General features: G+C 38.3%; 3 non-coding genes across 3 annotated transcripts; all 3 read left to right on the top strand.

Moving 5' to 3' along the window:
• Positions 1 to 1,332: 1,332 nt before the first annotated feature.
• TRNAL-CAA (transfer RNA leucine (anticodon CAA)) lies at positions 1,333 to 1,416 on the top strand. Its single transcript has one exon. It is a non-coding gene; the product is annotated as a tRNA-Leu (tRNA).
• A 481-nt stretch (positions 1,417 to 1,897) lies between these two features.
• On the top strand, positions 1,898 to 1,969 carry TRNAP-AGG (transfer RNA proline (anticodon AGG)). Its single transcript has one exon. It is a non-coding gene; the product is annotated as a tRNA-Pro (tRNA).
• A 22,814-nt stretch (positions 1,970 to 24,783) lies between these two features.
• Positions 24,784 to 24,855, top strand: TRNAP-AGG (transfer RNA proline (anticodon AGG)). Its single transcript has one exon. It is a non-coding gene; the product is annotated as a tRNA-Pro (tRNA).
• The last annotated feature ends 884 nt before the right edge of the window (positions 24,856 to 25,739 follow it).

Raw genomic sequence — 25,739 nt, 5'->3', positions numbered from 1 at the left:
AAAATGATTTAAGCAAGTATTGCATAAAAAATGGATATGAACTATTTGTTCTTTAACACTTTTATAAGTAAGAGTAAAAATGTAAATGTGCAGACTCATTAGTCGTTACTACCCACCCAAATTTATGCAAGTCCTTGTCCTTTAGTAGGCAATTAATTTTTCCACTTCATATATTAATTTGCATAATTTCCACTTGACTTGCACAACTAAGCTACTTCCCAAAATGGTTTTAATTAGCTAGAAAGCTAGCTAAAATATGAATAAGGCCTAAATTTAATGATAGTAGGAACTTAGATGAATGTGAGCAAAGATGGTGGGTACCAAACAAGACTTGAAATTCAGTGCTAGGGTTGGGCCAATTAAAACTAGACTCTCAAGATTTTGGAAAAATTGTCATCCAACTGTTATTATTAATCAATTGCATTAATGTGTGAACAATATACTAATTTATTGAATTTAGGCTTCTATGATTCATTTCAAGTATGAACTTGTCCTGACGATGAATCACACTAGTTGGTTCGAAATGCGTCGACATAAGCACCCTGATGTGATTTCCGCCTAAAAATTCTTTCTCAAATATACTAATTTATTGGAGTTGTTTTTACTACGACTTTTTGGAATTTTAGAATCTGGGGGAAAATTGTGGTGAAATCTTGATTTGTGTTATTTACACTAGTTTTTTCACTGTGTATATAGAATCAACTCCTTGAAAAATCCCTAGGGCACTTCTATTATGCAGGGCTTATCTATCAAACTTGTCATCTCAATCAATTCCCGCCAGATTTTAGAGAAATTAGACCAAAAAAATCCACCAGAAAAATTTCGAAAAAAATCACACACTAATTTATTTATTCAGTTCAGTTCGGTTCAAGGGCCACGAGCTGGGAATGCTTTTACTAATTGTATAAAATCGCGGCCATCGACACTGTAATACTGTAAAACTTGTAACGCGGCGATCACATATTTTAACCTGCGTAAGGGTGAAATTTCACTTCAAAAACTAGAAAGGTTGAGATGGTCGAGTTGGTCTAAGGCGCCAGATTAAGGTTCTGGAAGAATTTGGTCAGGATCAAACGATCCTCCTTTATAAGAGCGTAGTTTCAAATCCCATTTCTGACACTGAATTTTTCATATTTTGTTTAGTGGCAAGAACCTTTCAGAGAAATAGGGCGCGGATTCAAATTCAACTTTTGATATTGAAAGTTCAAACGAAGAGGAATCGGTCGGGATAAAATGAATATACAACTGTAAGGATGGCCGATCTAAGGCGCCGGATGCAATTGCTGATTTTGGCAATAACGAGTAAACGAAAATGTATCATTCTAAGTATGTGTCAGGATGGCCGAGTGGTCTAAGGCGCCAGACTCAAGTTCTGGTCTTCGAAAGAGGGCGTGGGTTCAAATCCCACTTCTGACATATGATGTTTTATAGCCTCTTTAATTCCAATAACTTTTCACAGAGAGATGGTGTGGTGATAGTTTTGAGCGTGGGTTTAAATTCCACTTACGACACTGAATTTTTATCAGTTCCAAGAACCCTCAAAGAAGAGGACTTCTAAAAGTGAATGCTTAACATTGTCAGAAGTTCCAAGAACCTTCGCAGAGGACTTCTAACAGTGAATGCATAACATTTTCAGAAGTTCCAAGAACCCTTGCAGAGGACTTCTGACAGTGAATGTTTAACATTTTCAAAAGTTCCAAGAACCCTCACAGAAAGAGGGTGTGGGTTCAAATTTAACTTATATCCACTGAAAGTCACGTTTTGAAAAGGAATTTCATGTTTTAATGTGCAGTGGAGGTTTTCCAGAATGTCAGTGCATATGGTCTAGTGGTATGGAATTTCATGTTTTAAAGCGTATTTGCAGTGGAGGATTACTGGAATAATGATTTCCATCTCAGGGCATTTGGTCTAGTGGTATGATTCTCGCTTAGGGTGCGAGAGGTCCCGAGTTCAATTCTCGGAATGCCCCTCTTGTTCGTATCACATTTGTATCTGCATCATTTTGGTTTTTCCATTCGTGAGACCTGCAAACTGTGTTTTATTTTTATTCATCACCGGCCTGGCCTTTATTGATAAGATCTTCTTCATTGCATTGTTCTAGATTTCATTGAGACATTGTACTGGCAAGCTTAGGGTGATTTGGCGCAGGATAAGGTGGGTCAAGCTGCCAACGCAATGCCAATGCTTAACAAAATGCACTTTTTTCAGAGAAAAAAAAACTATATGTATTATATGAGAAATATAAAGAACTGAAGATACATCTTTCTTCCGAGAAGATACAGATCAGAGCTGTGATTCCAAAAAGACATGAGCAAATAAAAACCTATGATCTAAGAGATATTACATAATGTCTATGATATCAAATCTGATATTATCTGAACTCAAAAACTCTGAATAATTGAGACTGTCTAAACAAGATGAAGCATTTAAAAGTCTGGTAAGGCAAAATCATTGATCTGATAAGAGGAATCATCAGATGCTATCTCGAGGTGCCAAAATTCAGAAGAGGAAGAAAGACCCTTTTTTGAAAGAGCGTCTGCTGTAGAGTTTTCGTCCCTATTGATGTGCTGAATAGAGCAATTCACCAGGCGGGTCCAGTAGAAGTGAATCCTATCTCTCCATCCAGTCAGATGTTGTGCCAAAATGGAGTTTTTCCTGTTTACTGAATCAACCCATAGCTTGGAATCGCCAAAGATAGCCACCTGCTGAATGTCTAGGAAAATACAAAATTTTAAAAGACCTGAGAGGGCTATGGCTTCAGCCAGATTATTGGAACCCTGTCCGCCGTGCCAGAAAGAAGAGAAATGAGAATTTGCAGATATCTTTATGTGGAATCCACATCCACATTGGCCCTTTTGAGCTGCCCCGTCGAAAAACGCTGACGGCTGATGAAGATGAGCAATAGAAGACCTGGCTGGGGATATGTTTAAGATCTTTTCTTTCTTCTGTGGGAGCGAATCTAAATAAGCAGAGATTAAATCAAAAGCTTTAGCTGGAGAAGAATTCGATTGGTTAAAGATACAGGAGTTACGCCATTTCCAGATAAACCATATGGTTATGATGCATATTCTACGCCATAGGATCTATTTCTTGATGCAATCAATGAACCATTCCTGAATCGAAACATGCATATCAAGTTTAAAACCATAAGCTCTTTCTAATTCCTGCCAAATGAGAAATGAATGTTTGCATTTGAGAAAAATATGAAGGTTTGATTCCTCGTCTTCCCTGCATAAAGAACATATGTTAGGACCAATCCATCCTCTTTTCAATAAGTTCTCCCAGGTCAGGTTTCGATTGTGGAAAGTGAGCCAAAAGAACAGGATCATCTTTAGAGGACATCCATCTTTCTAGAAAGTGAGAGGAAAAATCGGGGGACGAGAAAGTGCTGCCTTATCAGCTTTTGATATATTCCTTTCACAGTGAAAAATATTACACTTAAAATTTTGTTGTTGACAGTCCTGTCAAAATGTCCTAATGCTGGACAAATATTATACATTGTTGTTCACAGTCCAATGCTTGACAAATATTATACATTGTTGTTCACTGTCCAATGCTTGACAAATATTATACATTGTTGTTCACAGTCCAGTGATTGCAGGAAACTTTGCCCCTTCGATTGTAGAATGATTGTAGAATAATGGCAGTCTGAATACTTAACACAGATAAATCACAACAATATTAACCTAAATCCATCTTAACCAATAATCAGAAGTAAACTATCATATTATGACACTAAGAAAACAACCACAGAATTTGATGAACCCATAATTCAAGAAGTAAACTATCATATTATGACACTAAGAAAACAACCACAGAATTTGATGAACCCATAATTCAAGAAGATAATCTAGACATGGAGGATACGGAAGAAAAAATATTCTAGAAACAGAGCAGAGCAGTCAGATTTAGAAACTGCATTTTTAGGTTTGGAAATGTTATTAGATGCTTCAGAAGGAGCTTAAGAGGAAATTGGTAAGCAATTTTGATTTTTTTAAAACACTCTTTTTTCAAAGGAAACTGGTAAGCAATTTTAAATTTTTTAAAACATACTCTTTTTTTCACTCTTCTTACACTTCATTCAAAGCCTATATCATGAACCAATTTATATCCCATTTTATCTCTTTATCATTCTCAACTACAAAATCCTGTGTATTGAAGGATAGCAGAGGTAGATTGTCCATTTTGATGTTCAATTCCATTCTTCTTTATGCAATCTGATTTAATTTAATTAGTTATTATTTTAATGAGTAGAGCATGGGAGAGCTTTGCGCCAATGAGCAGACCGCCACCCAGCCAACCACCTTGCAGCTGGGTTATCCGCGTCGTTTCCTTCAGCCAACCAGAGGTCTTGCCACCTTTCTGCATGGCTATCGTCTTTAGTTCATTGCCACGCTCCTCTCTTTCTGCATGAATGATGGGTGTGGCAGTAATATCATCCCTCTAGCATGCAGGCTGCCATCTGGATGGTATTCACAACTCCGAAGCTTTCAGTTTTTTTCCTTTAAAGCAGCTCCCCGCACTCTGAGATAGGCTTTCTTCCGGCCTCCTGGTCGGGGGGCCTGGGTGCTCTCCTGGTTTTTGGCCTCTATCAGGTTGATGTCTGGTGTATGTTTTTGGTTTTGTCTCTTCTGTTTCATCGACGCGCTCTCCCGTTGCTCTCGGCGATGCTTTCCAAAAGGTCAGTAACATATTTCCAGCTGTTTCTGATTGTTTCATGGTAGACTATTTTGGATTATGAGGTTTATCATACAATTGTTGATCTCAAATCTTTTCTCTGAAAGAACATAGTATAGTTTATCATTTTGGATTAAAAGCGCTAAGCTCTATCGGTTTTCCGGTCTGTAATTGCCTTTAAAATGCTGAAATCCTTATTAATCAAGATAAAGGAATCCATAGTCATATATAGTCCATGTTCAGATTTTCGGGTTAGAATTGGTAGATGGTGGTGCATTTTTCAGCTTTACTGCTGCTGCATTGACTGTCAGAACCATCCTACTGTGTAGTTTTTTCCTCCCTAGTCTGAAATCTCGCCCTCCTGGTTCCTGAAAGAATTATCTCGGAAAACCAGATAATTTCCGGGATCATGTTTTTTCCGGCAAAGGAGAATTTCAAAAATCTTCCGGGAGTTTTAAAAGCTCTTACCTAATCCTCTGATCCTCCTGTACTAAAGAGTACAAAATTTTCATCACTTACAGGTGAATGAGAATTCTGGATCTGATCGCCTTTATCCCCTCTTTCTGGAGAATTCCAATCTCGGACTCCAAGGTCCCTCTTGCCGATGCTTCTTTATTATCCTTATTTGGTATCGTCCTTTGCCCTTGATAGGATCTACGGACCAGATCCTTTTTGTACTGGTTTTTCTAAATTTTTCTCTCCAGCGTTTATTCCATCTGGGTTTTTTGTTTCAGAAGGGATCTACGGACAGGATTACTCCTGTACGGTTATAGCTTTTTGTTATTCCCTGGTGTCTTCTGGCTTTAATTGAGTTCTTCTCCTTATCAAAATGGCGGATGGGTCTGACTCATCTTCCACACAAGCCCTCATCCAAGCCACTATCGAGATTGAAGAAGCTCAATTGAAGTCAAGAAAATGTACAGGTTGGCAAGCCACGGTGGAAAACATGATAATTAATCCCGCATGCCATGAAAAGAATAACCCTGCCCCTGTGAAGCATGTTCCAGATTTTTCGCAAAAGGGTAAGGACCATTCCAAGAAAGGATGGTCACATGACCAAGCGGAGAATTTCAACAAATCTAGGAACCCGGTCAAAACGGTACCTCCCCCAAAGGCAATCTCCGTGGATAGCGCTATCTTAACGGAACGCATAGACAGTCTGCAAAAACTGGCTCTGATTGGGAAATGGCAATTCCCGGAGATGGGTGAGGAGGATATGAGGAAATGGCTGACAGACAGATGGTCCCCCCTGATTGGATATACTCCTGTTATTTCTCGCTTGATGAAGGAATGGTACTCCTTTCATTTCCTTAAAGCATCAGATTTAGAGACTATTCTTAACAAACCATGGGTCTTCGGAAGAAGCTTCTTGTCCCTCTTTCGTTGGTACATGGGTTTCGATCCATTAAAGAATACTCCGTCGAATAGCCTGATTTGGGTGAAACTCCCAAATTTTCCTCTGGAGATGTGGTCGATCGAAACTCTCACAGAGATTGGGAACTCCATTGGTAAGTTCATCTATGTTGATCCCTGGTGTAGAGGAGAGAAGGATAAAAGAATTGTGTGGATTCTAATAGAGAAGCCTTATAAAGGAGGTTATCCGGATCATATCGAGATAGCCTGGGACAGCTTCAAAATTAATCAAAGGCTAGATTTCTGGGGCATACCATTTAGGTGTTCCTTGTGTCACAAAACCGGACACCTCATTAAAAACTGCAGCCTCCGTTTCAATCGCAGGAACAAGAAATTTCTATTCAAACAGGACAGGAAGTCTGATACAGATCGGTCCTCTGAATATGTAAGTCTGCTCGAGAGTCCTTTGAAGATTAACCCGGATCCTGATCCTCTCTGCTCCCTCCAAAATTCTCACGACCGTCCTGATGCTTTCACCTCGTCTGCTTTTGGATGCACTCCTATTCCTGAGCCTTTTGAGGAAAAACCTGTCCCCTCTCCTCCTACTATGAACCAAGGGGATTTTGTGGTCGGCTCTCATCCCATTCAGATTTCCTCTTCATCTCCGACTCCTGTAAAACCTCCTTCTTTTAATCCGAAAGGAAAGGACCCTCTTCTTACGCCTACCCCCTTCAACTCACCTACTGAGTCCCCGGTCAATAATTTCGACAGTGATATAGACCTTTTACTTTATAGAAATTCTTCAGAACTTGAGCCATTGACCATTCATAAACCTTCATTCCCGTCCTATCCATCCATTAGCCCTAATTCAGCCAAGAATATCACGGTCAGGAAGAAACAGAAAGGTGGCAGTCGCCACTTTAGAGGAAGATCGATAGCTTCTGAGCATGGAGTGAGAAATTTATCCCTTGTGGAAGTTCCAATTTTGGACTCGTCAGAGTTTCAACCTCTTAGAGCATGTATGGCTGGAGAGTCCTCCAAATGACTTTCATTGCCTCAATGAATATTAGGGGTTTGGGCGCATCCCCTAAATTTATGGCGCTCAAAGAAATCTTTTACTCGGCCCATCCTAAAATTATCTTTATTCAGGAAACCATGCACCCAAGCAAGGCATCTATAGCTTTTTTTAGAAGAATGTTTCCGACGTGGTTTATGGTTGCTACTGACGCAAATGGCCAGTCGAGCGGTCTAGCAGTTCTGTGGGATCCCGCTTGGATAAAGGCTAAAGCCTTTAAATGTTGTGCGGGAATACTAATCTCGGCATCTATCAGGGGCCATGCTTTAGTTTTCAACATTCTAAATGTTTACGCTCCTTATAGAAATAGACTTTCCTTCTGGGAAAGGCTGTTTGCATCGGAAATTCTTGAGATTGATTCGTTGATGATAGCGGGCGATTTAAATGTGACTTTAAGTTCTGATGAGTGCTGGGGTAAATGCAGGAAAATAGATCCTCTGGCTGATAGGCTCCGAAAGGAATTTTTGATCAGGAACCTGGTGGATATCATGCCCAATAAAATGAAGCCTACTTGGGATAACAGTAGGACGGGACAGGCTTATATTGCCAAGAGAATTGATCGATTCATCATTCATGCAAGCATCATTGGAAAATTGGGAATGCCGGTTTCGTCTATTGGGAATGATTTCACTTCTGACCATAGACCTATTTTCCTCGAATGGCGTGGTAAGGATTTCAGGCTCGGTTACTCATTTAAATTCAACAGGATTCATTTAGAAGATCAGTCCTTTAATGAATTTATATCAAACAAATGGAAGGAACTTCTGGAATCTGAAATGGCCCCCTTCATGACATTTCGGGAAAAGATTCAAAGTCTGAGAACTGTGGTAAAGGATTGGAAAATTCGAAAGAAAAGGAAGGATAAACAGGAACTGAATGACATCCAAAAGGAACTGGACCTCCTAATAAATTCAGCAGATCCGAATAGCTTGTCTCTAGAACTAAAAGGCCTTATAAGAAATTTGGAGAAAAAGAAACAATTCCTTTTGCTAAAGGAGGAGGCTTCTTGGAGACTAAAGAGCAGAGCCATTTGGCTCAAAGAGGGGGACCAGAATACGAAGTTTTTTCATAATTATGCAAATGCCAGAAGAGGGAAAAACTCTATTTGGAGGATCGAAGATGGTAAAGGAGATTTCCTCTATTCTCAGCAAGAAATCTCCACAGAAGCAACAAGATTCTTTCAGAATCAATATAGAAGGCAGGAGGTTAACATTCATGATGTCCTCTGGGCAGTTGAATTGGTGCCGGAAATGTTCGATGAGGCAGCAAATGAAAGCTTCTTTAAGCCGATTTCAGAAGAGGAACTTCTAAGAGTTATCAAAGCATTCAAAAAGGATAAAAGCCCCGGGCCGGACGGATGGCCAATCGAATTCTTCTCTCACTTCTATGATCTTTTCAAAGCGGATCTGCTGGGGATGGTGGAGGCTTCCCGAATGGCAGGTAGTATTCACAGTGCCATTTCTTCCACACTGATTGCTCTTATTCCTAAAAAGGAACGATCAGACTCATTCCATGATTACAGGCCTATTTCACTATGTAATATATTGTTCAAAATCATATCTAAAATCATAGCTGAAAGGATGAAGCCCATTCTAAACTCTTTCATATCAAGGGACCAGCATGCTTTTTTAAAAGACCGGAACATTTTGGATGTTGTTGCCATGACCCAGGAAAGTTTGTTCTCAATGTTGTCAAACAATATGGACGCGGCTATCCTTAAGATTGATTTGAAAAAAGCATACGATTGTGTTGACTGGGGTTTCTTAAGAATTTTGTTGGCAAAAATTGGGCTGAAATCTCAAGGAATCAACTGGGTAATGTCATGTGTTGAGAATGTCAGATATTCAGTTATTATTAATGGAATTCCTTCATCTTTCTTCTTAGCGGAGAGAGGACTTCGTCAGGGTTGTCCCCTCTCCCCTCTGCTTTTTATACTGGTGATGAACTCTCTCAGCCTACAGATCAACAAAGCAGTAGCAGAAAGGAGATGCCGACCGATCAAGATTTGCAAGGACGTTTTCCTCTCACACAATCTCTTTGTTGACGATATCCTCATTTTTGCTATGCTCTGCAGGGCTTCCTGGTATTGCCTGAATGAAATCCTTGCAAAGTTTCAGAAAGCAACTGGTTTGGTTATTAACAAGATCAAGTCTACTTTGTATCACAATGATACAAACATGGAAACAATCCAATGGATCTCTGAGTTGATAGGCATTGCCTCGGTTTCGATCAAGGAAGGGGTCAAATATTTGGGTTTCAACTTAAAGGCAAAAGGCAATTCCAAAAGGGACTGGCAATGGTTACTGGACCGATTCTATAAAAAAATTTCAGGTTGGGAGTCAAGATTTCTTTCTTTAGCTGGCAGGTTCATTTTAGTGCAGGCAGTTCTATCACAATTGGCAGTTTACTGGGCACACATCTTTTTCCTTCCTGCAAGTATCATCAACAGAATGAACTGCTTGGCTGCCAATTTCCTCTGGGGAGGACAAGCAATACCGAGAAAGTTTCATTTAGTCAAGTTGGCTTCTATATCAAAGCCGAAGAAGGCAGGGGGTTGGGGTCTTTTAGACATGCGCCCTTTCGGGAAAGCTCTCCTTTGCAAGTCTTTTCACAAAGGTATTTTTGGAGATGGTCCGTGGAGCAAGGTTATTAAAATGAAATACTTAAAAGGCAAGAGCTTAGAGTACTGGTACAGAAGGAGATCCATTGGCATAAGGAAGGGCTCGTCAATTTGGCTAAGTCTCAGGAAAATTCAGCCTTTTTTCTTGGGAAATTTAAGATGGAACTTATTCTCGGGATCTAGCATGCTCATAGGTTTCGATTCTGTTTTAAACGGTCAGGACATCTCCTTCTCTCCCCCGTTGGTTTGTTTCTTTCATTCAAAGGGATGCTTCACGTGGGACAAATTGATCAAATCGTGGTCTCACTCTAATCCTGTATGGAAGGATGGGGAGGACCTGCACATGCCTCTTTCGCTGCGTCCTCTATGGATCTCTGTAAAATAGAAGCTTAATAGCTTGGGGATTCACCGTTCTGGTTCCAAGGATGTTCTGGTTTGGTCTCTTCCGAAAGCAACTCAGCCTTTTCGTGTAAAGGATATCTATGCATTAATGCTTTCTGCCCATCCCAGTAGTTCCGGTCTGCTCTTCCCTCCTCGCTTCTGGAAAGCTGGATGCCCTCTTAAAATGATTTTATTCTCTTGGCTGGTCTTCAGAAACAGGAATCTAACCTGGGAGGTCCTTCAAAAGAAAAGTTGGCATGGTCCGAGTAGATGTGCCATGTGCCATAATGCAGAGGAGACAAATTTACATATGTTCTTCCAATGTGCTTCATCTCTCCGTATCTGGTACGATCTATCTTTGTCTTTTGGTTTTCCTTACCGTATCTTTTCTTCTGTACAAGATGGTTTTAAGTGGTGGAGCGAGCAGAGTTTATCATGGCGATCATTGTTTATCATTGCCTGCTGGTTCTTGTGGAAATGGAGAAATGCTCATATATTTCAAGAATCAAAGGGGCCTCTGAACTCAATTTTGCAGTGCATTATGGCATGTCATGACTCTTTGCAATAGGCCGATAATCAGTCAAAAAAGTCTGATCCAGGACTTCAGTATCAATCGAATGTGACTCTTTTCCAGGGCAAGGCTTGCGAGCTCGCTACTGAAATGTGAATAATCATGTTATCTCACAGTGTTTTCTTTCTTCTTCCATGGCTGAATGGTCTGAAACAATCGGAAAGGATCTGATATGATGTGAAGGTTGTTTTTTTGGGTTCTAGTTTTGGAGTTCCCGGAGAATCTGCCCTTTTTTTTTCTATCTGTTTCTGGGCACCTCTTTTGTCCCCCATCAATGTTATGTAATTCAGATCTTTATATTCTCTTAATATAATCCATGAAGGTTTTTTTCTTTGAAAAAAAACAACTCAATTACAATTCTGTAGCCACTAAACAATTTTTTTGAAGCATAATTGTAGCTTCAACTGAGGAGCACAATTGTAGCTTCTATTCACCTATCAGTTCCACCAAAGACCTTCCAGATCAACATAGGAGACGAGTAAAACTTGCAGTTAACACGTGTACAAGTGGCAGAATCTTCATCCAGCACAAGATGCATGAATTTCTCTATGATATGGATGAATTTTATTGTGATTTACCACCCTGCATATTGCAGGTTATATGTTGAAGAGGTATATATATGCTTATTGTTTCTGGATTTTTATGTCTAATTGAAACGCTTCAAATAATGGCCAATATCTGATTGATTCTCTTGAAGTAATGGCCCGTGGTGAATGAATGTATTGTTTAATTCTACTCATAGTCATCAACCAAAAGTATACATAGAGGTCAATATCTCTTGGAGAGCCAAAATTCTTATTGCTTATTAAGGACTAGGACTAATTCTCATAAACTCCGTTGTGAAACAAGGCGCTGAAAAAGGTCAAAGGAAGTGTGGGAGGAAAGAGTATGCATTTTTTGTTCTTCCGGAAAAGTGGAAACAGAAAAACATTTCATTTTAGAATGTGAGACTTTCAAAAACAACAGAGAAAGTCTGGTAGCTAGCTCTTGGGATAATCTATTTAGCGAGGGGTTTGTCGAAGAAACAATCTGTCCCATAAGCTATCTTTAGCCTTGTAGACGTTAAAATAATTTTTCCCTTTCTTTCTTTGTTTAAATCCAAAATTTTCTTTTAATAATTAGAAAAAAAAATTCTGACAAGGCAAATTGTTTAGATCCAAAATTGAATACACGTGTGTTATTTTCCTTATAAAATATATATAAATGAAAATCATGTCCTTATAAAATATATATAAATGGAAATCATGTGAACCTAAAAAGACACTATGATCTTGGACAAACATTACTTTTTAATATAAGCTCTGTTGCTATTGAATTAATTGGCCCGTCCAAGTTTATTTCATGAGCAATTTTATATTTTAAGAGTTCTTTGTCCGTCTCAGTTTATACAATTGCTTTACCAATGTATAACTGAGCCAGGAGGCCTCCTTGTAAGGGAAGCATTGCTCCTTTTTACATTAGTTTCCCTTTAGTTGTTACAATTTATTGAATGTATTTTGGTTTTATTCTTTAATTTTTGTTATTTATGGTTTGGTGTGGTGTGACAATAAAATGGAGGCTATTCATATGAACCATCTAACTAATTAAAGAATTTATTATTATTATTTTTAACTATAAAATTTCTGAATTATAATTTTAATTATTTTGTGATTGTTTTTATAATTTTAATTATTTTATGATTGTTTTTGGCAAACCCTTTATATAGTGACTGTTTAAAACTGATTCGGTTTAAAATATAGGCTCTAGTGCCTCCTTCCTTCTCCTATTGTGTCATATTTGTAAATCCTTCAATCTTATCCCAAGTTGTTCTTAAGGGGGGATGTTAGGATATTCCGACACATAGGAAATAGTTAAGTATAACTTGGTCTAGTATAGAGTTAGGTAAAGTGTGTTTCTTTACTATGTACATTTTGTAACTTACAATCCGACGGTCACGATATGTAGTGATCGACGGTTCATTCTCTCCTCGGTATTATCGACACTTGATCCGTGGCTTAACACCCGATTGGTCCATGATCTCTATTTAAAGAGCATGGAGGGTCATTTGTAGGTTAACCGTTCATGAGAGAAGCTTATGTAAATTTTCATTCTTTTATTAATAAATTGCCTGAAGTGGCCGCGTTGGCTCAGGCCGTGGACTGTTTCCCTCTTTGAGGGTTTTAACCACGTCAAAAGTACTGGTGTATTGATCTGCGATCTGTTTGTGAGCGGTGTCCTTTGGTGTTCTGTCTTAGGAACTTACCCTGTTATAATCATTTAAAGAAGAAAATATGGCTTTGTTTTTGGCCATGTGATAAAAAGCTCCAGAATCAATGAGCCACTCATGAGAATGAGAAGAAGAAGATACATTTAGTGCATAGCCAGACCGGGATGCTTGACAACCACATGCAGAAAGTGCCATTCCTGAAGATGAAGGTGAAGTTGAAGATTGCTCCAAATGGATGTTATGCTTCTTCATTGCTGCTTCCAAGGCTTCCATCTTCTTAAAGCATTTGGATTCTAAGTGGCCATCTCGATTACAAAAGTTGCAATATTTATCAGTCTGATTCCCTTTGTTTTTATTTGTCTTATCATTTTGTTGAAATGATTTTTCATTTTGAGGCTGAAATTGCTTAGGACCCTTGTTTGGTTTAGGACCATTCTTTTTAGGATACAACTTCTTAGGATTCTTTGGATTTGGTTGCTGCTAGGCGGCTAACGCTTTCTTAGAAGAGTTTCCAAGATTAAGAAGACCAAGGTGTAAGAGTTTTTCTTGTTCTCTTATTAAAGAATCACAAAAAGAATCAAAGGAAGGGGACTTGTAGTCTTGTCCTTGAGAAATGAAGGCTTCTCTTGTAGAATGGAAGGTGGAAACAAACACAGAGTAGGCTGGTCCCAACTTAGTAAGAATGGAATAGATAAGGTTACTATCTTCTTTCTTAACCTTAACACCTTCCGAGAGAATTCTAAGGGTCTCGAACTTGGAAAAAGTATCTTCAATGCAAGAAAAATTATTGGGGTCCAATGTAAGCAACTCATTTTCAAGTTGATGGGCTCTAAGTTCATTTTTAATTCCAAAGACTTTAGTAATCTGTTTCATTGCTTCATCAAGAGTATCAAGTTCTGTAATATGGAATCTAAGATCTGGAGAAATAGACATCCCTATCGATCCACGTGCTTGATCTTGCCTATTTTCCCATTTAGCTGCATTATCTTCATCTTTCGGTTTGGTTTCTTGACCTGTGGCTATTCTGTAGAGACCTTTACTTCTAAGTAAATCCACAATGTAGGACCACCATTGGAAGTAGTTGGTGCTGTCAAGAATAACTCGCATGGACTTTCCATTTTAACAGAAACTGAAGCTATAGATGCTGAAACTAAGTGTTCCAATGGAAAGATCTTGAAAAATTAGGCTGTTTCAAAAAAACGGTTCTGAAAACGGCTTCCGGATGAAGAAGTTATGGCTTTTTGAAGAAAATTTGATGAAGTCGCCGACGAAGTGCGGGAATGTGCGGAAATGAAAAATCCGCCCCCACAAAAAGGAGACTTGAACTCAAGACCTCTACTCTCATAAATTAGCTTTGGACCAAGTGAGATATACAAAAATTTTGAGAGAGAGAGAGAGAGAGAGAGAGAGAGAGGTTGAAGCTTTGGGTTGCGTGCTTGCTTTGAGAAAGCTCTATTTCCCTACAAAACAAAAAAACACAAAACCCAACACGGACATACAAAAAAAACGAACCTTACGGCTCGAAGTTAGCTTTAACCGGAAACTAAATATTTTCCTCAATGTTTCTGATTTTCCGAGATCATACTAAGGCGCAGAGGAAAAGAGCATACACATGAGAAAAATCCTTCCTTTCTGTTTCTGATTTGCCCAGATCGAATAGAGTCGCGGGGCAAAGAGCATACGCAGAAATGAAAGGTATATATCTAGTAATAAAAAAGGCTAAATAAACTGAAACCGAAATAAACAGAGAGAAAATAACTGTAAACTGCAAATAAACACTGTATACCTCCAGATCTTAAAAATGACGCAGCTAGGGCTACCAGAAACCTTTTCGCGTGAAACGAAAGGGGTTCATCACTGGAACAGATGCTCCCAACACAATAGAGTAGTCCTCTCGGCCCGAAAGCTGTCAGAAACAGTAGATCTAGGAAACGGTAGTTGGATGCAGTTCTACCGGCTTCAGATTTGGATCACCAACGGACGCGGCCCTCAAATAACTCTGATACCATGTATGAATTTACAGGGTAAGTTCCTCAGACAGAACACCAAAGGACACCGCTCACAAACATATCGCAGATCAATACACCAGTACTTTTGACGTGGTTAAAACCCTCAAAGAGGGAAACAGTCCACGGCCTGAGCCAACGCGGCCACTTCAGGCAATTTGTTAATAAAAGAATGAAAATTTACATAAGCTTCTCTCATGAACGGTTAACCTACAAATGATCCTCCATGCTCTTTAAGTAGAGATCATGGACCAATCGGGTGTTAAGCCACGGATCAAGTGTCGATAATACCGAGGAGAGAATGAACCGTCAGATCACTACATATCGTGACCGTCGGATTGTAAGTTACAAAATGTACATAGTAAAGAAACACACTTTACCTAACTCTATACTAGACCAAGTTATACTTAACTATTTCCTATGTGTCGGAATATCCTAACATCCCCCCTTAAGAACAACTTGGGATAGGATTGAAGGATTTACAAATATGACACAATAGGAGAAGGAAGGAGGCACTAGAGCCTATCCCCCCTTAGTGACAACTTCCTGAACTCCAACCATAAATCGAAGTTTAGTGAACTTCGCCTCTGTGAGAGCTTGTGTAAAGATGTCTGCAACTTGATCATCTGTTGAACAATATTGCACTTCAAGAACATGGTCGTGGATGAGCTTTCCGATGAAGTGCATGTGCAGTTCAATGTGTTTGTTGTGTTGATGTTGGACTGGACCTTTGCATAGTTGAATGGCACTTTGATTATCACACCAAAGTGTAGTCGGATGCTGCTGCTGAAAGCCAAACTCTGACAGGATCTGACGAAGCCACAAGGCTTCCTTACTAGCTTCTACGGCACCATGATACTCTGCCTCTGCTGAAGAAAGAGAAATGGCACCTTGTTTCTTGCAAGCCCATGTAATAGGTCCTGAACCAAGAGTGAACACATAACCGACAGTAGACTTCCGATCATCAGGGTCACCAGCCCAATCACAATCAGTGAAACCAACCAATAGAGGAGATGCTTCGACACTGTAATGAATCCCAAACTGAACTGTACCTCGAACATAACGAAGTATTCTTTTAGCTGCTTTCCAATGACTTTCACATGGGTTTTGCATAAACCGAGCAACAAGGCCAACAACAAAGGAAAGGTCAGGACGAGTATGGGTTAGATACAAAAGTTTTCCTACAAGTTGACAGTATAAGGTAGCATCAACTTCAGGAGAAGTACAAGTGACTAAAAGTTTGACTCCAGACTGAAAGGGAGAACGGGCTGGCTTACGGTCTTCCATGTGAAAATGGCGTAGAATATCACAGGCATACTTGGACTGGGAAAGGGAAATACCTTCCTTGGATTGCAAGACTTGAAGACCAAGAAAATAATGTAAGTGTCCTAAGTCTGTCATTTCAAACTTCCCTTTAAGGCTAGTCTTCACATGGTTTATAAGGTTGGGATCACTACCAGTCAGGATAAGATTATCAACATAAAGAACAAGAATGATAAGAGACTTGCCCACTTTCTTGGTGTAGACAGTATTGTCAGAATGACACCTAGAAAAGCCATTTTCTAAAAGAAAGTTATCCATTTTGGCATACCAAGCTCGAGGAGCTTCCTTGAGAACATAAAGGGATTTCTTAAGCCGACATACAAGGCTGGAGTCTGTTTGTATAAAGCCAATAGGTTGTTCCATATAGATTTCTTCATGCAAGTCCCCATGCAAGAAGGCGGATTTAACATCCATCTGATGGACTTCCCATTTGAAAGAGGCAACAAGGGAAAGAACAAGGCGGATAGAGTTCATTTTGGCAACAGGGGAGAAGGTTTCAGTATAGTCAATGCCTTCAACTTGTGAAAAACCCTTAGCAACAAGACGAGCTTTATGTTTATCAACTTTCCCATCTGGTCCATACTTGGTTCTGTAGACCCATTTGCATCTAACAAGTTTTCGTCCCTTTAGTAGAGGAACAAGATCCCATGTATCATTTGCCAATAATGAATGATATTCTTCATTCATAGTTGCTTCCCAATCTGGATGGCCTGAAGCTTATGCAAATGTGTCAGGATCATAATTCACTAAAGCTTGAGCCAGTAAAGAAGAGGCTCTATCAAACTGAGAACGTGTACGTCGCTGATCTGTAGGATCACCGTCAAGATCACCTGTTGCATCCCGAGTAGCACGGACCCATTTTGGAAGTTGAGGAGTTGAAGGAGGATCCTGAGAAGGTGGGGGAGGATTTTCATCCTCGCTTTCATCATCTGAAGAAGAAATATTTTCAAAAGTAGAAGAGATAGGGAGAGGTGGCACATCCACCGAACTAGGCTCGTAGGCCGATATATTTTCAGAAAACTTTACATCTCTTCTAATGATAACATTTTTGGACTTAAGTGGAATAAGTCTATATCCTTTGACATCTTCAGAATATCCAACAAAAATACATTTTTCACTCTTAGGTTCTAAAGCTTTATGTTTCTCATCTGGAATATGGGCCCATGCTTCACTTCCAAAAACACGAAAGTGACTTACATCTAGTTTAATTGAGCTCCATGCTTCTTCTAGAGTGATATTCTTTAAAACCTTAGTAGGAGTGCGATTTATTATTAATTTGCACAGTTAATTGCTTCCGCCCAATAATTAAGACTAAGTCCTTTAGATTGAAGCATAAATTAACCATTTCCTTTAAGGTGCGATTCTTCCTTTTAGCTACACCATTTTGTTGTGGAGTATATGGAATAGTATGTTGCATTTGAATTCCATGCTTAGTGCAAAAGTTGATGAAGTTGTTTTTAACATATTCTCCGCCATTATCAGATCTTAGCTTAAGAATTTGATGTCTAGATTGTTTTTCAACAAAGGCCTTAAAGGCCAAGAACATGTTAAATACTTCACTCTTGAGTTTTAAGAAGTATACCCAAGTGCGTATGGAGAAATCATCAATGAAAGTTAAGAAATACTTGTAGCCAGAGAAGGAAACAACTGGAAGTGGACCACATAAATCACTATGCACAAGCTGTAAAGGGGTTGAGGCGTGCCAAGAGGCACATTTTTCAAAACTGTCCCAATGATGTTTTCCGAGTACACATCCAGAACAAACACTATCTCCGCAAGATACCATTGGAAAACCTGTCACCGTATTTTCTTTACATAGATTCTGAAGAGAGCGATAGTTTAAGTGACCAAATCGCTCATGCCAAAGTTTGCTCACTTCATCATTATGAGCAACAAATACTAATAGAAGATTTGATGACCCAAAGTTGTGAAACTTATACAACCTTGTAGAATAATCAGCAATGCCAATAGCTAAAATCTGTCTAGGACCTCTTAGGTCCTTAATTACAACATCGTGAGGTGAAAATTCAACGATTTTACCTTCACCTGAATGAGTTATCTGATATAGAGATAGAAGGTTGCAGGATAAGGGTGGAACACATAATACATCATTAAACTGACCATTGTCTATATGAACAGTTCCAGTCCCTACAACACTAAGAGATCTATCATCACCAACATATATATTTTTGGTGTTACAATCATTTAAAGAAGAAAACATGGCTTTGTTTTTGGCCATGTGATAAGAAGCTCCAGAATCAATGAGCCACTCATGAGAATGAGAAGAAGAAGATACATTTAGTGCATAGCCATACCGAGATGCTTGACAACCACATGTAGAAAGTGCCATTCTTGAAGATGAAGTTGAAGTTGAAGAGTGCTCCAAATGGATGTTATGCTTCTTCATTGCTGCTTCCAAGGCTTCCATATTCTTAAAGCATTTGGATTCTAAGTGGCCATCTCGATTACAAAAGTTGCAATGTCTATCAGTCTTCTTCCCTTTGTTTTTATTTGTCTTATCATTTTGTTGAAATGATTTTTCATTTTACGGCTGAAATTGCTTAGGAACCTTGTTTGGTTTAGGACCATTCTTTTTAGGATACAACTTCTTAGGATTCTTTGGATTTGGTTGCTGCTGGGCGGCTAACGCTTTCTTAGAAGAGTTTCCAAGATTAAGAAGACCAAGGTGTAAGAGTTTTTCTTGTTCTCTTATTAAAGAATCACAAAAAGAATCAAAGGAAGGGGACTTGTAGTCTTGTCCTTGAGAAATGAAGGCTTCTCTTGTAGAATGGAAGGTGGAAACAAACACAGAGTAGGCTGGTCCCAACTTAGTAAGAATGGAATAGATAAGGTTACCATCTTCTTTCTTAACCTTAACACTTTCCAAGAGAAGTCTAAGGGTCTTGAACTTGGACAAAGTATCTTCAATGCAAGAAAAATTATTGGGGTCCAATGTAAGCAACTTATTTTCAAGTTGATGGGCTTTAAGTTCATTTTTAATTCCAAAGACTTTAGTAATCTGTTTCAGTGCTTCATCAGGAGTATCAAGTTCTGCAATATGGAATCTAAGATCTAGAGAAATAAACATCCCTATCAATCCACGTGCTTGATCTTGCCTATTTTCCCATTTAGATGCCTTATCTTCATCTTTTGGTTTGGTTTCTTGGCCTGTGGCTATTCTGTAGAGACCTTTACTTCTAAGTAAATCCACAATTTAGGACCACCATTGGAAATAGTTGGTGCTGTCAAGAATAACTTGGCATGGAATTTCCATTTTAACAGAAACTGAAGCTATAGATGCTGAAACTAAGTGTTCCAATGGAAAGATCTCGAAAAATTAGGCTGTTTAAAAAAAAACGGTTCTGAAAACGGCTTCTGGATGAAGAAGTTATGGCTTTTTGAAGAAAATTTGATAAAGTCGCCGACGAAGTGCGGGAATGTGCGGAAATGAAAAATCCGCCTCCACAAAAATGAGACTTGAACTCAAGACCTCTACTCTCATAAATTAGCTTTGGACCAAGTGAGCTATACAAAAAGTTTGAGAGAGAGAGAGAGAGAGAGGTTGAAGCTTTGGGTTGCGTGCTTGCTTTGAGAAATCTCTTTTTCCCTACAAAACAAAAAAACACAAAACCCAACACGGACATACAAAAAAAACGAACCTTATAGCTCGAACTTAGCTTTAGCCGGAAACTAAATATTTTCCTCAATGTTTCTGATTTTCCGAGATCACACTAAGGCGCAGCGGAAAAGAGCATACACATGAGAAAAATCCTTCCTTTTTGTTTTTGATTTGCCTAGATCGAATAGAGTCGTGGGGCAAAGAGCATAAGCAGAAATGAAAGGTATAGATCTAGTAATAAAAAAGGCTAAATAAACCGAAACCGAAATAAACAGAGAGAAAATAACTGTAAATTGCAAATAAACACTGTATACCTCCAAATCTTAAAAATGACGCAGCTAGGGCTACCAGAAACCTTTTCGCGTGAAACGAAAGGGGTTCCTCACTGGAACAGATGCTCCCAACACAACAAAGCAGTCCTCTCGGCCCGAAAGCAGTCAGAAACAGTAGATCTAGGAAACGATAGTTGGATGCAGTTCTACGGGCTTCAGATTTGGATCACCAACGGACGCGGCCCTCAAATAACTCTGATACCATGTAGGAATTTATAGGGTAAGTTCCTCAGACAAAACACCAAAGGACACCGCTCACAAACAGATCGCACATCAATACACCAGTACTTTTGACGTGGTTAAAACCCTCAAAGAGGGAAACAGTCCACGGCCTGAGCCAACGCGGCCACTTCAGGCAATTTATTAATAAAATAATGAAAATTTACATAAGCTTCTCTCATGAACGGTTAACCTACAAATGACCCTCCATGCTCTTTAGATAGAGATAATGGACCAATCGGGTGTTAAGCCACGGATCAAGTGTCGATAATACCGAGGAGAGAATGAACCGTTGGATCACTACATATCGTGACCGTCGGATTGTAAGTTACAAAATTTACATAGTAAAGAAACACACTTTACCTAACTCTATACTAGACCAAGTTATACTTAACTATTTCCTATGTGTCGGAATATCCTAACCTGTTTAGAATCAGGAATATGTTGATTTTTTCTAGTGTAAGTTATTTTTCATAGTTAGATTTTTGTTTCCAACCATAGTCAGTTTACAAAGTAATTTTCAATAAACAAACTAGAAACTAAGTCTTGCATATATTCTGCATTATAATTTACAAGTTTACAAACTTAAATTGATTAATTAAATATAATAGATTTCTAGTTCAAAAGAATTGGTTGACACTATGTATCTAGAGGATGCTTTTGCTAGATTTGGCAAAATCTTACCAAATATGACAATGCGTGAATCATAAGAACCTCTCTCCCCCAACCAGAGGTGTCATTCTCCAATAATGAGGTGACATTTTGAAATTTCCTTGGCTGATATTGATTTTATTTTCATCACATTTGTAACTAGAGGTAATGAAAATAGAATATATCACATGAATATATCACCGTTGCTACCATCGAAAACCAATGTTGGCTGATTTCTCATTTCTCTACATGTTGTTTGGATGCTAAATGTACTAGTTGAGCTACTAAATTTGACCAATTTTCAAATGGTTGATGTAGTCATGTTAAGATAATATAGCTACTAACTTTGACCAATTTTCAAATGGTTGATGTAGTCATGTTAAGATAATATGTGAAGTGAAAGTGGATAGTAGGAATGATAAGGTAAATAGGAGTGGAAGATGTTGAGACAGGTGTCTAGTAAAGTTTGAAAGTAGGATAATAGGCGAATAAGGGTTATTGAAAAAATGATGAGGGGTGAGCGCAAAAAAAATTGCCTCAGGGAGTTTGGTAGTGATAGGAGAAGTATGGTATGGAGTGTTAGGGAGTTTGGTAGTGATAGGAGAAGTATGGTATGGAGTGTGTGATGGGTGTTATGTTGATAACATATATGTAGGAAAAATAATAGACAGTGTGTGCAAGTGGGTCTTATTATAGCTCCTACAACAACCCCTAAAATTTTCACCATGTACATTTACATTTTTTGGCTCCCCCTTTCTTTTCATTATTTTCATGATCATTCATGTTGCATTATTAAGAAAAATATCTTAAAATGACCCAATCATAACTGAATTCAATCCTTGAATGAATCTTCATCATGGCTTTCTTAAGCAATAACTCCTACTGAAGATGACAATCATGTATCTTTTAGAGGCATGCATATTCAGGTAATCTTCGTCATGGCTTGCTTAAACAATAACTCCTACTGAAGATGGCAATCATGTATCTTTTAGAGGTATGCTTGTTTAGGTAATCTTCGTCATGGCTTGCTTAAGCAATAACTCCTACTGAAGATGGCAATCATGGCTCTTGTTTCATTTCTATCAACACTAGAGTTCCTGATGCCACACATAGTGAAGTATTTGGCCATTGCCTCTCCACTCACACAAAAGAAAGAGATGAACAACCAACCTAACTACTATTCTTTTAAGGGAGTGTATTGTATTACATAAAGCAGCCTAGGACAACAACAGTGCCTCCAATTCCTTGCTTTGGGTGCTTGAAATTCCCCTCCATTGTCTCTATGGATTGAAGGAGTAGTGATGATAAACTACTAAAAATGACTAGAATTTTGATACTACCACCCTAATTTATTTTGCAAGCAATAATTGATATCAAATCTTTAGAGCCATTAACACCATTATGCAACATGGATAGCTCATTACAAAACTTGTACTGAAAACCCAAAAACCCTAGGTTGAGGCTTGGTCCTTTGCTTGTTCGTCACCCTAAGGCATCTTGAAATTTGAGGTAGATGACACGAAGTTTTTGAGCCGAGAGACTCATTCTACAACCGAGTATGAGGGGATGTGTAAGTTTGTCCATCAGTCCGTGCTCCTTTAAAATAAAATTAAAAATTATGTTCTAAATAGAAAAATAATACAGGCTATAATTAAAAAAAATGAATATGCTCTAAAGTAATTAGAAGTAAAAAAAATGTGTGAATCAGATGTTTAAATCTTATATTTTTCAAAAATATTTCAACAAGAGATTTAAATAAACTATTTGAAGATCTATGTTAACTAATTTATGTTGATATCAACTTCATATATATCTATATATAGAAAAAAAGAATTAAGTTTTTATTGTTAAAATTTTTATTTGGTTCTACATATACTCTATTTAGCATTCAAAAATACAATTTACACAATGAAAAATAACACATTATATTTTGCACTCTAAAAAAATTTGCACATGAAGAAATTTGATCTCTTTAGGCTCATGTTAGATCGATACTTAAGATGGATCTATGCTAGTTATAAATCTTTGCCAAATTTTAATTAAAATTAACCAAACAAATATCATAAAAAAAAACTATGTTTGATCTCTCTAAGTTCATGTTAGATCCATATTTAAGATGGATCTATACTGGTTATAAATCTTTGCCAGATTTTAATTAAAGCATAACCAATAAAGCTTACAAGTAAACAAGATATAGAGATGGTGACTAAGGTTGTAGTTTCCATTATTAGGTGATCCCAATATCATAGTATGTTTACCATATAATAACAAAGTTAATAGATCTCAACCAATACAATTCTATGGCTACGCAGGCCATTAATGATACTTCCAAAACCACGCCAAAAAAAACCCTTGTAAGAACGACCTTAGAAGCACTTAATTCGAAATATGGTAAAGTAATTCTTAGATAGAAAACTACTCCCATCATTAAAAAAACAAAAAAACAAAAACAAAAAAACAAAACCTATTTCATTTATAAATTACACTACACTTTTACAAATATCATAAATTATAAACAATAAAAAAATCAACACAAATAAAAAAAAATATAGGTTATAAAGCAACTTAGCCCTGTGTAATAATTAGCATGCATTTCTTGTATATTCAAAATTCAAGTAACTATAACGCATACAAAACAATTACAAAATAAAAATTAAAAATATTAAAACCTTTCAGATAGGTAATTAAATATAAGTAATTAAACTCTAAGGCGCCAGATGTCAGGATGGCCGAGTGGTCTCAGGCGGCATTTCTAATTGTGCATCTGTTAGGATGGTCGTGTGGTCTAAGGCGTCAGGCTCAAATTCTTATCCTCGATGGAGTGCGTGAGTTTAAATCCCTTTTGAGAAGTTCCAAACCTTTTACAGATAGATGATGTAGGCTTCAATCCGACTTCTCAGACTGAAAGTTTTGAGCGTGGGTTTAAATCCCACTTTTGAAAGTGAATGTTTATAACGTTTTTATAAGTTCCAAGAACCCTCACAGGAGAGGACGTTTGCCTTTAACATTTGAAAAGCTCCAAGAACCTTCCAGAAAGAGGGTGTGGCTTCAAATTCAACTTATGACACCGAAAGTCACGTTTTGAAAAGGAAATTCCCGTTTTAAAGTCCGCTTCCAGTGGAGGGTTACCAGAACTCCAGTCTCCAACGTAGGGCATCTTGTCTAGTGGCATGATTCTCACTTACGGTGGTGCAAGAGGTCCCGAGTTCAATTCCCATTTCTGATGGTGAATATTTTAACATTCCAAAAGAATTTAGACACAGAATTTTGTTTAATGGTATGATTTTTATTAACCGTCATGATTTTCATTAACGGCGTGACAGAGGTTGTGTGTTCAATTCCCATTCTCACTAACGGTGTGTGCCAGAGGTTGCGAGTTCAATTCCCGGTTGCGAGTTCAATTCCCACTTTTGAATATTTTAACATCTTGAAGAGTTCCGAGAACCTTTCACAGATAGATGGTGTGGGCTTCAATCCGGTTTCTCACACTGAAAGTTTTGAGCGTGAGTTTAAATCCCACTTCTGACAGTGATATGTAATATTTTTAGAAGTTCCAAGAATCCTCACAGAAGAGGACTTCTGACTCGAACATTTGAAAAGTTCCAAGAACCTTTCACAGAAAGAGGGCGTGGGTTCAATTCAATTTATAACACTGAAAGTCACGTTTTGAAAAGGAATCCCCGAAAAGGAATTTCATGTTCTATATTCCACTTGCAGTGGAGGGTTACCAGAAGGTCAGTATGTATCTCAGGGCATTTGGTCTAGTGGTATGATTCTCGCTTAGGGTGCGAGAGGTCCCGAGTTTAATTCTCGGAATGCCCCCTTCTGCGCTCTTTGTTATAGCATTTGTTCTGTGGCGATATTTTTTTATTTTTTTTGGACTCTAGCTTTGAAGACTAACCCTTTAATTCTTCGTTCTCTTCTGTGAATGTCTTTGGCTCGACATGAATGATCGATTGTTTACATTCTGTTCGACTCCGATGGTTTGAACATCTTTATATCCGGCGTCCAACAACGACATATGACATTCTTCCTCTGTTGTCTGTCACTGCTTTAGGGATTGTTGCATTGGTGGACTGGGGGAGACTGGTAGGGTTTGAAATCGACCGGGCTTAAATCTGGGGTCCTTTTTTATTTTTTCACTGTGAAACTGTGTCATTTATTTAATTCATCACTGGCCTTTATTGATAACATTCCTCATTGCATTGTTCTAGGTTTCCCTTAGACATTGTACTGGCAAGCTGAGGGTGATTTGACCCAGGATGAGGTGTGTGAAGCTGCCAATGCTTGGCAAAATGCCCTCATCTGTGACACATATTACACTTAAAATGTTGTTGTTCATAGTCCTATCAAAATGTCCCAATGTTGGACAAGGATCAGACTTAAATTGTTGTTGTTCATGGTCCAGTAATTGCGGTAAACTTTGCCCATAACATTGTAAAATAATACCATTATCCATCTCAGCACAGATACGAGTACACGATATTAACATCCCCTTGCTTCAAAGGAATTTCCGGATTTTGTCAGTGACATTTTTTAGAGTATTTCTATTTGAAGAAATCTATAACAGATGCGGAAGCAAACTCAACAATGTCGTGGATCTAGTTCTCCAATTTTCAAGGATCGACATGTGTGGAGTAGGAATGCGATTGAATATTTTTATAGTGATAATCCTAAATTGAGGGTTGAGATTGGTTGTTATATAT

Source organism: Pinus tabuliformis, chromosome X (assembly GCF_031772625.1).
Source record: "Pinus tabuliformis cultivar Carrire ecotype Pingquan chromosome X, CPIR1, whole genome shotgun sequence".
Classification (NCBI taxonomy): domain Eukaryota; kingdom Viridiplantae; phylum Streptophyta; class Pinopsida; order Pinales; family Pinaceae; genus Pinus; species Pinus tabuliformis.
Note: the sequence above shows the minus strand (reverse complement) of the source record. Positions and strands in the feature narration are given on the sequence as shown.